Source organism: Camelus dromedarius, chromosome 10, assembly GCF_036321535.1.
Source record: "Camelus dromedarius isolate mCamDro1 chromosome 10, mCamDro1.pat, whole genome shotgun sequence".
NCBI lineage: Eukaryota > Metazoa > Chordata > Mammalia > Artiodactyla > Camelidae > Camelus > Camelus dromedarius.
In genome coordinates, this window is record NC_087445.1 from 19715481 (window position 1) to 19730733 (window position 15253).

Below are 15253 nucleotides of genomic sequence, written 5' to 3' on the forward strand. Positions count from 1 at the left end.
AGAACAAAAAGGTGGAGGAAGGTCTTCCTGCCTAACTGCTGAGCTGGCACATTGATCTTCCCTTGCTTTCTGTGCTCTGGGTTCTCAGGCCTTCAGACCTGTGCTGGAATCTACATCATCACCTCCCCTGGTTCTCAGGCCTTTGGATTTAGACTAAATTACGCCACAAGCTTTCCAGGGTCGCCAGCTTCCAGGTGGCAGATCATGGGACTTCTCAGTCTTCATAATTGTGTAAGCCAATTCCTTATAATAAATTTATTCATATGTCCTATTGGCCCTGTTTCTTTAAAGAACCCTGACTAGACACTTATTCAGGAACCACCAAATGGTTTCCCACAGCAGCTGCACCATTTTACATTTCTATCAGCAATGTATGATGATTCCGATTTCATCACATCATCTTTACCAACTCATGAGTTTCAGTTTTTTTAAATTAAAAAAAAATTATAGCCATCCTTGTGGATATGAAATGGCATCTCATGATGGTTTTGATTTGCATTTCCCTAATGATTAATAATGTGTTGAACCTTTTCATGTGCTTCTTGGCTACTTGTATCTACATTTCTCTTAGGAAAAATGTCTACTCAGGCCCTTTGCTCTTTTAAAAAGTTGGGTTGTTTGACATTTTCTTGTTGAATTGTGAGAGTTCTTTCTACTCTAGATAATAGATCTTTATCAGATAAGTTATTTGCAAATATTTTCTTCATTTTGTGAATTATCTTCACTTTCTTACTACTACCCTTTGCTGCCCAAAAGGTTTTAATTTTGGTGAAATTCATTTTATCTATTTTTAATTTTGTTTTTCATGTTCTTGATGTCATAAGTAAGAATCTTTTGCCAAATCCAAGGTCATGAAGACTTATCCCTACGTGTGTTATTTTTAAAGAGTTTTATGTCTTTGATACATTTTGAGGTAATTTCTGTATGTGGTGTGAGTTAAGGGTCAAGCTTGATTCTTTTGCATGTGGATATCCACTTGTCTCAGCATGATTTTTTGAAGAGATTATTCTTTTCCCACTGAGAAATCTCAGCACCTTTGTTGAAAATCAATTTACTACAGATGTATGGATTTATTTCTGGACTCTCAATTCTATACGAAATCTTACTTTTTGAAAAAGGAGATACTACTACACACTTTGAGATCCTGGGGAAAGAGGCCTTTGAAAATTCCAGACTCTGTTTTGATTTTTGTTCTGATTAATCTGGTTTTTAATACATTATAGGAATGTAGTCTGATAGTGAAGGAAATTATAATTACTGTTGTTTGGGACCATAATATCCTGCTGAGATGATATTAACATTATTACTAGTATTTCTAGATAGGCCCTATTTACATGAATCTTACCAATCTTTCAAAACACATCAACCAGTAATAAATATTAGGTTAACGTTACTCTCAGGGACGGACTGTCTTCTGGCTACATTTGAAGATGACAGTTTTTGCCCCACCAGTGCCTCTGCAATTCTAAGAACAGAAAAACAGATAGAGGGGAGAAGAAAAATTGTGTGGAATACAATACATAATCATTTTTAAGTCATGTGAATCACTTGCCTTTTCTACTCTTTCTTTCACCATGAAGGCTCAAATGGCTGACCTGGACTTGATGATTTGGGCTCTGCTGAAATAAATCTGTGATCACTCTTCTATTTTACATGGATTATACTTTTGTTCCTATTGCAGACATTATTTATGGGGTTTCAGGCCCTGGGGTTGATTGTGAGATTGCAAGAATATGAGAGATATTCATGTTTTTGAAGCATTTACTATTTGATGAGGGACATAAATACATAAGCTTAGAGCTATGGTATATGTGATAAAGGCCTCAATAAAAGTTATACAAAGTATTTAGACAGCATGGAGAAGAGTGATTAATCCTGCCAAGGGCTTCACAGATGCTCCATTAGACAGAGGTGAGAACTCTTTCTCTCTCTCCATCTTCACACACCTATTTCTGAGAAGAAATTTTGAGCATGTATGTGCTTTATAAATATTTGTTTAATAAATGGACAAGCTAACACTTTACTGATGAATAGGAATTCTCCATACAGAAAAGGAGAAAAGGAGACTCCTAGTCTGAGGGGGCACATTACAAGGGCATAGTAATGAGTGTGATGCATTCACTGAATGACAAGTGGTGGGAAGAGCCTGAGGGTACATGGGAAGCAGAAGGTGAGCATGTAAAGCAGCCAAGGGTTAATCTGTAGGGAGCCTCAAATGTAACACTAAGAAATTTGGAGATTATCCTGAAGGCTGTGGAGAACCATGGATCATATATATGCCCAGGTCAGTGACAGAAGTGGGAAACACAGTTACATGAAAATTTATCTGTATTTTAGAGAGAACACTCAGGGAGCACTGTAGAAAGTGGATTTGGGATGGGGGAGATAGGCAGGAAGACTATTAAAAGACTGTTATAGTCAAAGGGGAAGTTGAGGGAAGTCTGAACTAGGGCAATGTCTCTGCAAACACAGAGAAAGTGATGAGTCCCCCAAATATTCTGAAGGTAGAGTTGGTTGTCAGAGGTGGAGGCTGAGCTGTTGAAGAGTGAGGCCAAGTTTCTAGTTTGAGCAACCATGTGAATGATGATACCAATGGTGGAAATGGAGAATAAGAAGGGAAACAGGACTGGTCATATGGATGGGGAGAAAGGGAAGGAAGATGATTGAAGAATCCAAACCTCAGGTCACTTTCCATCCTTATAAATGGCAGGATCAAGAAAGAGAACCATTCAGACAATGTGGCCAAAAGAAGGCTTTATGTAATCTATAGATGTGACTTCCTTGTCCAGGGTTTTCCAATAGTATTGAAGTCACGTGAGGCTTGTAAAAAGCCATGTCCATTTGAAGAATGATGTTAAATTACCATATTTGAGCTTACATTTTTTTCTTCCCATTCAACAGTCTTCTAATCTTTGATTCCAATTCTGTTGGCCATTAAACTAGTTTTTTTAGTACTTGATATTAATAACAGTTAGCACTACTATGTTCCTGGCACTATATTATGTATTTTTTTGTGTATCATTTCACGGTCATTTTAGGTAAAGGAAATGGTTTATTATGATTCCTACTTGACACAATCTGGGTCTCAGAGAGGTTAAGTGACTTATTTAAGCCCACACATCTGAGTGACAAAACCCAGTCTTGCATCAGGTTCCTCCAAGTCCATAGTCCACATTCAACTACTAGCCTGATGTTTTTCACACTGTTTGTTACAACTCATCAGTGGATTACGAAAATCACTTTAGTATCAATCAGCATTAAAAAATTAAATAGAATACAATTTTAAAATATCAACATGCATCACAAATATTAAGGCTAAGTATTATCTTGTAAAGTTTTTGTTTCATGCACACACATACACACACACACACAAATAGCTAGGATTGTGAAATGTGTGTGTTCAGTATTGGTCTGAGTGTGGGCTGGAGGTGCTCAGAGAGAGGAAACCTCTTCAGTTTGGGATAGTAGAGGCAAGTTTCATGGAGGAGGTGATGTTTCTACTCAACCTTAAAGGATGTTAAGATTTGAGCAGACAGAAGAATTGGGTCATTATGGGTGAGTGACTGTTATATTTCACATGAAGTAGGTATGACTCTTGTATCTCTTCCTAGGAATTATATGTTGGGGAATTTAAGTAAAATCGAAAGATTCAAGGAATGAAATTAGCTCTGAGAACCTATGTAGTCGGCATTGGTTGATTTTTGGCCATCAAGTATCCTCCTCTCCTTCCAAAAAGAGTCCCGTTTTCTTTGGGAAATTAGCTACCTGGTTGGGGAAAATATTCGGGTGTTAATAGGGGAACCGTTACTCCTTCAGTTAAGGAACCGCCTTGGGACTATAAATGATTTCAGTTTATTATTCCCACGCCCGCTACCTGGGGTGACTGCCATTGTCCTCATTCTCCAGAGCAGCAGGGTTAGTGCTTCTGGGGATGGTACTCCCTAACCTTCCATCTATCTCTTAACTCCCACCATCCTTCTAATTTCCTTCACCTTAAGTTAGAACTCTGACTGGAACAATGAGAAAATAATTTTTTATTTATCTCACTGAAAATCTCCATAACATAGCTACATATTAAATATTTTATAGAGAAGGAAACTGAGGCTCAAAGTGAGGCCCTGCCCTGGGAAGAGAGAAAACTGGGTTTTGAACCCAGGTCTTACTAAGGATAAATTCTTAATTTTTTTTCTTAAAGGCAGGCTGTCTCTCCAGAACTGGGTAAATTTTTGTGCTTAGAAGTTTTTACGATTTTAAGGAATCCTCAGTTGTTGTTAAAATGACCCCAAAATATGAATGACTGCCTTAATATAAAAGGGATGTTTTCTTAAAAGATGTTAGACTTAAAACTTAAAGTTTCCTGTTCTCAAAAAAAAAAAAAAAAAAAAAATCAAAACCACTCAGTCAACAAGACTGAGCCCTCTCCCTCTTTCCAAACATTTATTAGAGATTCCATGCAGAGGCTCTTAGGTAATTGAGAGGATTACAATGAATGACAGAGAGAAGAAAATGTTCCCTCTGGCAGAATGGAAACCAAAGCAATGGGAAAATGTTTCCTTGAGAAAGCAGAAAACATACGCAAAGCAAAATTATTTGTAAGGACTTTAAGAGGAGAAGGGTTGGGGTGGGATAGACAGAATGGGGAGAAGGCAGGGAAAATCTATAGAAGAAAAAAAACAAGATTTGGAACGAAGTTTGGTCTGGTTTTAATTTATGTCAATTGGCAAATAAATCCATGAAAGCTGTTTTAGGCATGGATATCCCCTCTGTAACATAGGTAATCGAAACCAGTTCAGAATGCATTTTTTTCCTCCTCTTCCTAAAAATATGATACACCCTATAGACAGAGGCAACATCAGTGAAGTTCCTCTGGCTCCACATTCCCCCCGCCCCCTCATACCTTCTGGTTCTGAGACAATTCAGAACTGGTATAATTAGGGGGAACTAAGGATATTCATGGACATAAAATATATGTATGTTTAATTGTACTGTCAAACCAAAAAGATAAAGATAAGCACTGAATAAGTAAAATTCCATGTCTAAGATTCTGTTGAAAACTTTTGATCCTTAAAGACTCACCCATTTCCGGCACTTTCCCTAATTTTGGGGTGAGAGTGAAAGAAAAAAAAGTATGTTCACAGTTGCATCAACTGTATTCAAATGTATTTTTAAAATTTTAGCTGCTGAATTCTAAAAAGAATTCTGGGATGATTAGGTAGACATGTATGGTGAAAGTTTCCACAGAGAGTTAACCTTGTTGACTGACTGCTATGACAAACTAGTCGAAGTGGAAAGAGTAAAGGCAATTAGCTGACAGAAGTTTCATAGCTAGACAAGAACTTCTACAAGTCTATAAGAAGATTATACCAGTTCTGAAATCAGAAAAGGTGAAAGGTATGATCAGGCTTTCACAGAAGAAATACAAATGTTTTCACAAACATATAAAGAGATGCTAAACCTTTCAGTACAATCTGAAACCACAGAAAGATATGTTTTCATATCTACAAGTTTGTCAAAAATTAAAAACTCGGGCCATACTAAGAGGTGGTAAGAATGTAGAACCACATCCTCACACAGTGACCAGAGAAGCAGAAAAGGGTTGAATCACTTTGGGGAGTTTGGTGTCTGCCTTGTAAGTAGTGCTGTCTACTTTATCCATTAGAGCCCTTAATGTCGTAATCATGGTCGTTTTAAATTCCCATTCTGATAATTTCAACATCCCTTGCAAACATCCCTGATGTTTGCTCTATCTTTTCAAACTTTGTTTTCTCCCATTTAGTATGCCTTGTAATTTTTTCTTCATAGCTGGACATGATATATCGGGTAAAAAGGAACTGCTGTAAATAGGCCTTTAGTAATGTGGTGATGAGGTGTGGCAGGAGGGCAAGCTTTCCATAGTTCTATGAGGAGGTCTCAGCCTTTTAGTGAGGCTGTGCCTCTGGACTGTGAAATTCACACGTGCTTCTCAGTCCTTTCTTAGGTGGGACAGGATGGCTAGAATGGGCTGGAGCTGGATATTCTTCTTCCATATGAAAATCTAGAGCCAACTGGGGTTGGCCTTTCCCCTTCCCCCAAGTCAGTTAGGCTCTGGTTAAAGTTTCTTCTGAGGGCAACCTTTTTAAGAAGAACAGAGTGCTCTGGCCTATTTCAAAATGCTTACTTTCCCTTCCTCCTGCAGGAAGCAAGAGGGTTGAGCTTCTAGAGGTAAAACTCATGGAAGTGTGAATGCCCCCACACCAGATGGCTGGGTACCCCTGGAGTTTTGACTGTCAGACTCGTCCACATTGAGCCTCCAACAATATTAATAACAGTTCGGGTTTTTCTACCCTGGTACTGGTTCCCAACGAGGTTCCCACTCTGGCAAGTCATGATTCTCTGTATCTGCCTGTCTGTCTCTCTCACTTGCAGGGCATTGGTTTGCCCTGTGACTTAACTTCTCTTAGAGTTGCTGATTTCTCAGTTTGTTCAGCTTTTTCTTATTATTGGGATCGAGTTGCCATTTCCAAGCTCCTTTCTTGTCAAACCCAAAACTAGAAGTCCCACAATCTTTTTTAAAAAAGAAACTTTAAGTCAATGAAACGTGGAAGTCTTTATGATCAAAGTCAGTATGGTCAGAGTTTTCACACTGCTAGAAAACTTTTTTGTTTAGAATAGTAATGCTGCTCCCTGACCTGTGTGACAACCCTATCAGGTTGAGACCCAGAGGGTCTATAATAGAGACCCAGGGGCCCTTATGCCTCAGCCTGCTGCCTGGCCACCTGGTAATGGTAGAAACTCTGTTCCAGTGGAAATTCTCTGGTCCTGGGTCTTTGCCTGGAAGTCTTTCTTAGGGTGCAGTGTTACTGAGGAAGCACGTGGGCTGTATGGAAGGATTAGGGTCCTGCCTATGTGAATGCTGTGATTCTTTTCCTATTTGGGCCTTGATGAAAATCAGAGCACTGGTGGAGAGAGGCACGGCCTTTTCAACTTTTTGAGGCTCTCAGAATAAAAATAACAAAGTGACAGAACAGAGTTACAAAAAATGTGGTATGCCTTAAATATTTAAATTGAACAAATGAATATTTTTTAACATTGAGAAAATGCAAGGCAATACAATTATGATATTGACATAATATTTATGAAAAATACCAGTGCAGACTCTGTAAGCCACCTTGAGAACCAGTAATGGGACTAGTTTTAAGTCATGTGATTAAAGTTGTCACAGTGTATTTTTGTGACTGTATATATAGTCTCATTTGAAATGGGGGTCAAAAAATCTAAATTTGAGGCCCTAGATCTACTTCCCCCAATTCCCAGTCCCTTGCTGTGACAGGTCACGGTCTAAATTTTAGACCAAATTGTAAAATGGGGCCCACAGTTTTGCTTGAGTAAGGCATCTAGGGTTAGTCTTATAAACAAGTTTAAAAGCAAGTGCTTGTGTTGTCTTAGTATGTATTTGGGCAGAGAAGGGTTCATATTCTGTCTTTGTACTTATCTACTTATGTAAAATTGGTCAAGTCATTTTCCTTTCTCTGAGCCTCAGTTTCCTCATCCATAAAATGGGTATATGTACCTGGGTCTTAACAAGAGTTTTAAAAAGTCAGCATTACAGTTATTTTAGGTATGTCTTATTTATCCTCTTAGATAGTAAGCTCCCTGAGGACATGAATCATGTCTGATTGATTTTTTAAAATGTCATAGCACTTTTCAGTAACTTAATCTTTTAAAGGAACTCTTATAAATCAGGCACTTTTTTACACTTATTCTTTTAAAGCCCCAAGGCAAGCTTATAATATTGGCCTTACCACTTCACTGAGGCTCAGAGAAGTTAAGTTAATTACCTGTTAGTGAGCAGGTGGATTTAAATGTAGATCTGTTTGTCCCATGTTCATTTTACTATACCATGACCTTACATCCAGGTGTACTTAGCACACATTCGTTTAATGCATTTGATGGTCTTATCTCCACTAACTGGATCTTTCACTGGGCTACCTAAAATTCTTACCCTCTGTTTTCTCTTCTGAAAATAGTAAGACCTCTGTGTAGTATAATAACCAACCGAAAGCAGGTGCACTACTAGGTTCACTTGGGCAGAAGGCTGAAGCCCTAGGGAAGGGAGCCCAGGGCTTGCAAACCATTTAGAGTGAAAGGATTATGAGAAATCTGACATATGGGCACCTCTGGGAGGTCAGGTTTCAATGCTGGGCCACAGCACACGAGGAGTGTGTGGATGGGGGAAAGAATGAATGACGGCCTGAAGGCACCAGGTATGTGACAAAGGAAGGAGGAAGGAAGGGACAGAAGGATATAGGCAGAGACTTGGTAACAAAGCCCTTGAAGAAGAGGCATCAGAATGTAATTGGCTTTGAGAGTACAAACTTGGATGATTTTTTTCTTTTAAATTTCTCTACTTTTCTGTATTATCCAAAATTTTTACAATAAGCAGGGTGTTATTAGTAATAAAAAAAAAACTGATAAGCTTAATTTTTTAAAATGACATATTTACCTTTTCTCTCTACAGGATTTTTTTGAGCTGAGGGGACTCAGAAAATACTCTGGTCCACTTTCTACTCTCCCTTGCCCATTTTAATCAAACACCATATAACATATGCCAAGTGTCCACCATTGTGTCAGGAATGAAAAGAAAGTATTGGAAAGGCTGTCAACTTGCTTAAATGCATCTATAAGACAACTCTTCATGCTCTTCTTTGTGTTAAAGATACTTCTAGTGTCTTAAACCTAATAATCAGGAATAGGGAAGAAAGCCAAGGCTCTGAACACTTAGGGGTGGTATTTTCAAAATGCCAGTCAGCACTGTATTTTGTATCTTCCCCAGTATGTACATGTACTAGTTTCTTGTGCTAGCCTCAAGCTCAATTTTAAGGTAACTGATGATTATTACTTTTTCTTTAATCCAGGGATTATCTAAAACAAGAGATTGGAAAATTACCAACTCTATCTTCAGAGGAGAAAAAATTCGAGCGCTGCTACTTACTAGATGTGACTTTGATAATAATCATCACTGTGTTTTGAGTGTTTACCTTGTACTAAGCACTTTACTTACATTATCTCAGCCCACATGGCAATCCTGTGTGGTTTATATTATTCTTTCCATTGTACAATTACAGAAAATGTAATTCATAGGAGTTTAATAATTTTCCCTAGGTCTCGTGCATGGAACTGCAAATATGAGATTTGAACCTAGATCTGCCTGATTTTGAGTCCATGATTTTAATTACTTCTCTGTACCCCCTTTATGGACAAGTTATTTAACCTCTTTGAGCCTTAGGTTTGTTATTTGAAAAGTAGAGAAAATATTTCCTCCTTTATGGTTTTATTGTGAGGGGAAAAATCAATATAGAGCATTTAGTGGGGGCTCAGTAGATGTTGCTTCTCTAAGACAAAAGCTGAAAGCTGCAGGAGTGGAATTTAGTGACTGGCTCTCAGGCAAAAATGGAGCTGAACTTTAAGTCCTCAACTCAGATTTCTAAGTTTTACGGAAGTTGGTCAATAAAGAAAGCTTGCAACATTAGAAATATGTATGCTTTGTTGCTTCAACGAGGCAGCCTCAGATAAAAATATTTATATATACTTAATCCAAAACAAGAGCAGGAAGATAGGATGGTTCTGTTTCCATGAATTCTCTAGGAGTCAAAAGAGGGGAAAAATTAAAAATTAAGATCTAAAGAGTTTTGGTGTTTTGTTTTGTTTTGTTTTTTAATAACATGGCCATTGGGATGGAAATGCAATCAACTGCTTTACTTTGCCTTCCTGATTACCATCAAGTGTGTAGAAATGCTGAGTGGAAACCGAGCGCTCTGGTCCTTAGAACCAGGACTGGCTTCACGGACAAGCAAGCTGTACAGTTGAACAGGGCCCTGTGCTTAGAAGGGCTCCATGGTTGATAAATGCTCTCCTATCACTGTCTCAAAATTCTTAAGAATTTTTGAACAAGGTACCTACATTTTCATTTTGCACTTGGTTGGGCAAATTATGCAGCCAGGCTTGCTTGGAACGTTTGGTGTCCCCTAGCTCACCTCACTGAAATGTCCTAAGTCCAACGAACACATTCCCAGGAGCCAGCTTGGAATGCTGCTTTAGCAGATTTCCCTTTTCCTTTTGTTTTTGTTAGCAAGCAATCACCCACCCATTCTTTGAGGTTATGTATAATGTATGCTATATATATAAAGCTCTAGGTGTGTAAGAAGGAAAGTAATATAGTAGAAAGGGGCCTGGGTGTTTTCTTTAAGAAGGAAGAATAACAGCACTGTGGCCAAAATGAACGTGTTGAGGACAGTAATACTTTGGAATGAGTTCTTTAGAGAGAAGTTTTGAATTTCTGCTTACTAGTAGCTTTGGGTGGGGTCTGGGTATCTGTATTTTCTTAAAACACCCCAGGTCTCTCTAGTGTGCAACCATGGTTGGGAACCACTGAGTTAAAACCATGCTGCAAGAAGTGGATGGTTCTGATAAGCCCTGATATAGTGTCTCCAAAAAATCCCCTTGAGATTTGTATCAACTTTGTATTCTTGAGGTAACTAGAGTTCTTCAAATAGTAGGTACTCAATCAATTTTTATTGACAGAGGGGAGATCAAATTTGACTTTAGTTCTTTTGCTAAAGGACACTGTAAACACAATCTGCACCTAAGCTTTTCAGCCTTTGAAGAAAAAAATTTTTGCTGACCACTGGACAAACAATTGTGAAATTACATTTATAAATACCCATTTATAATAGAATATAAAACTTAAAAAAGTTTTTAAAAGTCTACACTTAAAACTATATAATATTTCCTGAAAAGCTTAAAGGCTTAAATAAATGAGAGCTATACAATGTTTATGGCTTAGAAGACTTCATATTGCTAACATGTCAATTACTCCCAAATTGACCTGTAAATTCAATGCAATTCCAATTTAAATCCCAATGGAGTTTTGTTTTTGTTTTTGTTTTTTTTTAGAAATGATCAAGGTGATGCTAAAATGCATAAGGAAACACAAAGCATCTAGAACAGCTATAAATTATGAGAAAAGATTGAGAAAGAAGAACATAGTTGGAGGAGCCACACTACTGAATTTCAAGACTTACTATTAAAGCTTCAGTAACTGGTCAAAGGACAGAAAAATAGATGAAGGAATAGAATAGATTCTGTATATAGACACACATATACAACTAACTGATTAAAAGAAAGATGCCAAGGTAATTCAATAGAATAAGGATAATCTTTTCCACAATATGGATCAATTGGATAACCAAGCTGGCCCCTCTCATACATCATAAAAAATTTCAATTTGAAATGGATCTAAAAATTATCATAGACCTAAACAAAAAAGTTAAAACTATAAAACTTCTAGAAGCTATGCAACTTTGGGTTAGCCAAAGATTCTTTTTTTTTTTTTGAGAATAAAGAGAGATTATTTATTCTGAGTTTAATATAGGAAGGATCACCCACCATCACTTGTATTTGGCAGAGATCCAAAGACAAGAGGGCAATGGGAAAGGTTTATAGTGAAATAAAGGGAATACTTCAGAAATACTCTGATTAGAGTTTGGAAGGGGGAAACTGGAGGTGGGGTAAGCACAAGTGGGTCATCTTATTAGCCAAAAATTCTTAATGGGACATAGAAAAGAGCTAGCCATAAAAGAAAAACACGATAAATTGACCTAATAAAAATTTAAAATTTCTAGTCTTCAAAAGACACTACTAAGAAAACTAAAAGGTAAAACACCAAATGAGAAAAAAAATTTGTATGTGAAGAACAGTTAGAGAGATGCAATTTTGCTGGCTTTGAAGATGGAGGAAGGGGGTGACAAGTCAAGGAATGTGGGTGGTCTCTAGAAGGCAGAGGGATCAAGGAAGCAGATTCTCCCCTAGAGCCTCCAGAAAGAAACACAGCCTTTCCAACACTCATAATTTTAGCCCCATGAGACTTATATCAGACATCTAATCTATAGAACTGTAAGGATAATAAATTTGTGTTGCTTAAAAAGCCACTAAGTCGTGGTAACTATCGCGGTAGCAATAGAAAACTAATATAATTCCTTAGGATTTTCTACGTAAGCAGTCATGCTGTCTTTGCATAAAGACAATTTTATATCTCCCTTTTTAATCTTTAAGACTTTTACTTCTTTGTTTTTCTTTAATGCATTGGATAGGAACTCCAGTTCAATGCTGAACAGAAAGAGTGAGAGTAGATATCCTTGTTTTGTTCTCAATCTCTGGGAAAAGCATTTAGTTTCATACCATTTAATATGATGTTATCTGTAGGTTTTCCCTTTACCAAATTGAAGAAGGTTCCTTTTTTTCCTAGTTCACTTAAGAATGTTTATTATGGAGGTGTTAAATTTTGTCAAGTACTTTTTCTGCAACTATTGTGATGACTATATGACACTACCTCCTTTGCCAAAGTGGCGAATTTTTTATTGATTTTTGAATTTTACATGAACTTTGCAATTTTGGGATGTACTGATGAGTTTAATTTGCTAACACGTTGCTGACAGTTTTTGCATGTGTATTATTTACTGCTGCATAACAAGTTATCAAAAATTTAAAGCACAACATATTATCTCACAGTTTCTGTGGGTCAGCTGGGTGCAGTTTAACTGGGTCCTCAACTTAAAGTCTCACAAGGCTGCAGTCAAGGTGTTGGCCACACTGTATTCTCAACAGAAGGCTCAACTAGGGAAGAGTCTGCTTCCAAACTTTTTCAGGTTGTTGGCAGAATTCATTTCCTTGCAGTGTATACCTGAGGGCCCAGTTACTTGCTGGCTGTTGTCTGAAGACTGCTTTAAGTTCTTTGAGAGAACCTTCACTTCCTTGCCATTTGGGCCGCCCAACAAGGCCACTTCTTCAAAGCTTCAAGGCAACATCTCTAGAGAGAGTCTGCTAGCAAGACATATTATATAAATGTAATGCAATCATGGCAGTGACATCCCATTGGTTTTGCAATATTCTGTTGGTTAGACACAAGTCACAGTTTCTACCTGCACTCAGATTGGAGGGGATTATACAAGAGTATGAACACTGGAGGCAGAGCTCCCCTAGATCTGTTTATCACAGCTTTTCATGAGAGATACTGCTCTATCGGTTTCTTGTCTCATGCCTTTGTCAGGATTTGTTATTAGAGTTATGCAGATCGTTTTTGAAAATGCTTTTTATTTTCAGGTATTTCTTTCTCTCTTTCTCATTTTTAACTGATTTTCAGAAGCAAATACCAGGTTGAATTGTTGATAGCAACACCTGTGCTTTTGTCACTAGAATATATAATTTTAAGTAAAAGTAAAAATAAAACTCTGTATTTGAGAATATCATTAATAGTTTAATTTTAATATAAGGATTAAGTCCACAATGGCCACCTAAAAAGTACTGATCATCATTCAAGCCTCAGTCAAGGGCCTATGGAAGCTTATTCATGTCTATGTTTTGTCAGCCATCCTTCATAATATCCCTAGTTTCTTGATAGGATATTAGCAGAACTAAACTTAAATAGTTCCAAGGTGCATAATCAGTTTCTTGCAATGTCTATACAATGACTCATTAATCTGGGTCTCTAAATTAACAGCTGGTGAGAGTGACGTATACACTGGCAGTGGCAGGTAAGCAAATGAGTCTTATTGCATAGTTCCTGTGCATTAACTAATTTAAGAAAAAATTTTTTTCTTTTAATTCTCACCAGCTCTACACTGGGGTAAAATTGGCCACACGTGAGTCACCAAATGCATATTAGGTGCTTGAGTTCAGAAGGATATAGCCTAAGGCAAAGATTGGGCACTGGTCATTCCTTTTGCAACTGAATGATAATTTAATCTAAAGATGTGCTCACAGTCAAGCAGAGGGTGGGACTTGTAGCTCTCATCAGTCAAATGACAGTTTAAACTGCAACACTGCTTCTTACTAGTTTTGTGACTTTAGGAAGCTAATTTAATAACTGTAAGACTCCCTCTGCTCGTCTGTAAAATCAGTGGCATAGTAGCACCTATTTCAAAGAGTTGTGAGAATTTAATGAGGTAATTCACACCTAATGCTCAACATAGAGTTTGACAAGGAATGAGCTCTTAACAGTAACTTAGCTGTTACTATTACTGTTACTGTCACTACACTGTTACTGTAAAGTGAAGAGTATGGGCTTTAAAGTCAAACAGACCTGGGTACGACTATTTATTTGCCATCTGACCTTATGCAACGTGGCTGACTTCTCTGGCCTTCAGTGTCCTCATTTCTAAAATGAGGACTATGATAAGTACTTTCTAGGACTGTCATCCAACATCTTTTCTACAGGACTCTCTTAGAGGTGTCAGCACATACAGAAGTAGGAGCTGGCTTCTTATTGCCTAAAGAACAAGTAGCAGTTAAGATATAGTTTAGGCCACTATTATGAGACCCTGAAATCACAAAATAACAAAATTATCTCCTTTCCTGTAAGGGGTTAGTATGTAGCCTAACACAAGGATGCAGTCTCCTTCTATGCTGTTGCTCTGCCCACCTCCATCTTACAGCCCCCGGGAAAGAGGCAGAAGGAAGAAAACATGTTTTGTTCTTTTGCAGAAATTTTCTTAAGTCGTATGCCTCACTTCTGCTCATATATCATTGGCCAGAACCTAGTTATTAGACCACACCTAGCTGTTAGGAAAGGGGGAGTTATCTTTGGCTGGGCAGGATAACGGGTGGTCGGGGGGCTATCAGTCTCTGCCAAAATACATTTACAGCCTAATCCTACCAGATGAAATGAGAATGAGAGACTGGATTTCCCTCTAAAGTGGTGGAGGTGAGCTTCCTGGAGATGAGAGTAGAAAAAAGACGATGTTCAATTGTTCAAAAGATGGAGACGTCTTGCATAGCTGATCTTATGTTTTGGGTATTAACAGGGCTTAACATGACTGTGGTTGCTCTTGTTCCTCATTTCTTTCCTTTATTATAACTCATGCTTGCTAAGGATGATTTGAGTTACCTATTATCTTCAACTTTTATGAGGCACAGAAGAAAACAATCCTTCCTCTGCTCTCTTGCACCAGAGTCAATGAATTGATCAACAAGTAGTTACTGAGCTTCTAGAATTCATTCATTCATGCATTCATTTATTCATTCTCTCACTTATACTCATTCCATAAGTATCCACTGCACTATGTTCTGGGAATGTTAATACATCCTAGCCATGATCTCAGGCCTCAAGGGACTCTGGCTTAGAGGTTAAGAGAGATTAAGTATTGAAAAGACCATAACACAGTGCAGTAGGTTCTGAGAAGGAAGTAAACCCAGAGTGCTAGGGAAGCCCATTGGAGAA

The 15253-nt window shown here is 37.8% G+C and overlaps 1 long non-coding RNA gene across 1 annotated transcript in view; it reads right to left on the bottom strand.

Annotated features, from left to right (window-relative positions):
• Positions 1-15253, bottom strand: part of LOC135322337 (uncharacterized) — a 169617-nt gene that overhangs the window by 15422 nt on the left and 138942 nt on the right. The window lies entirely within an intron of this gene.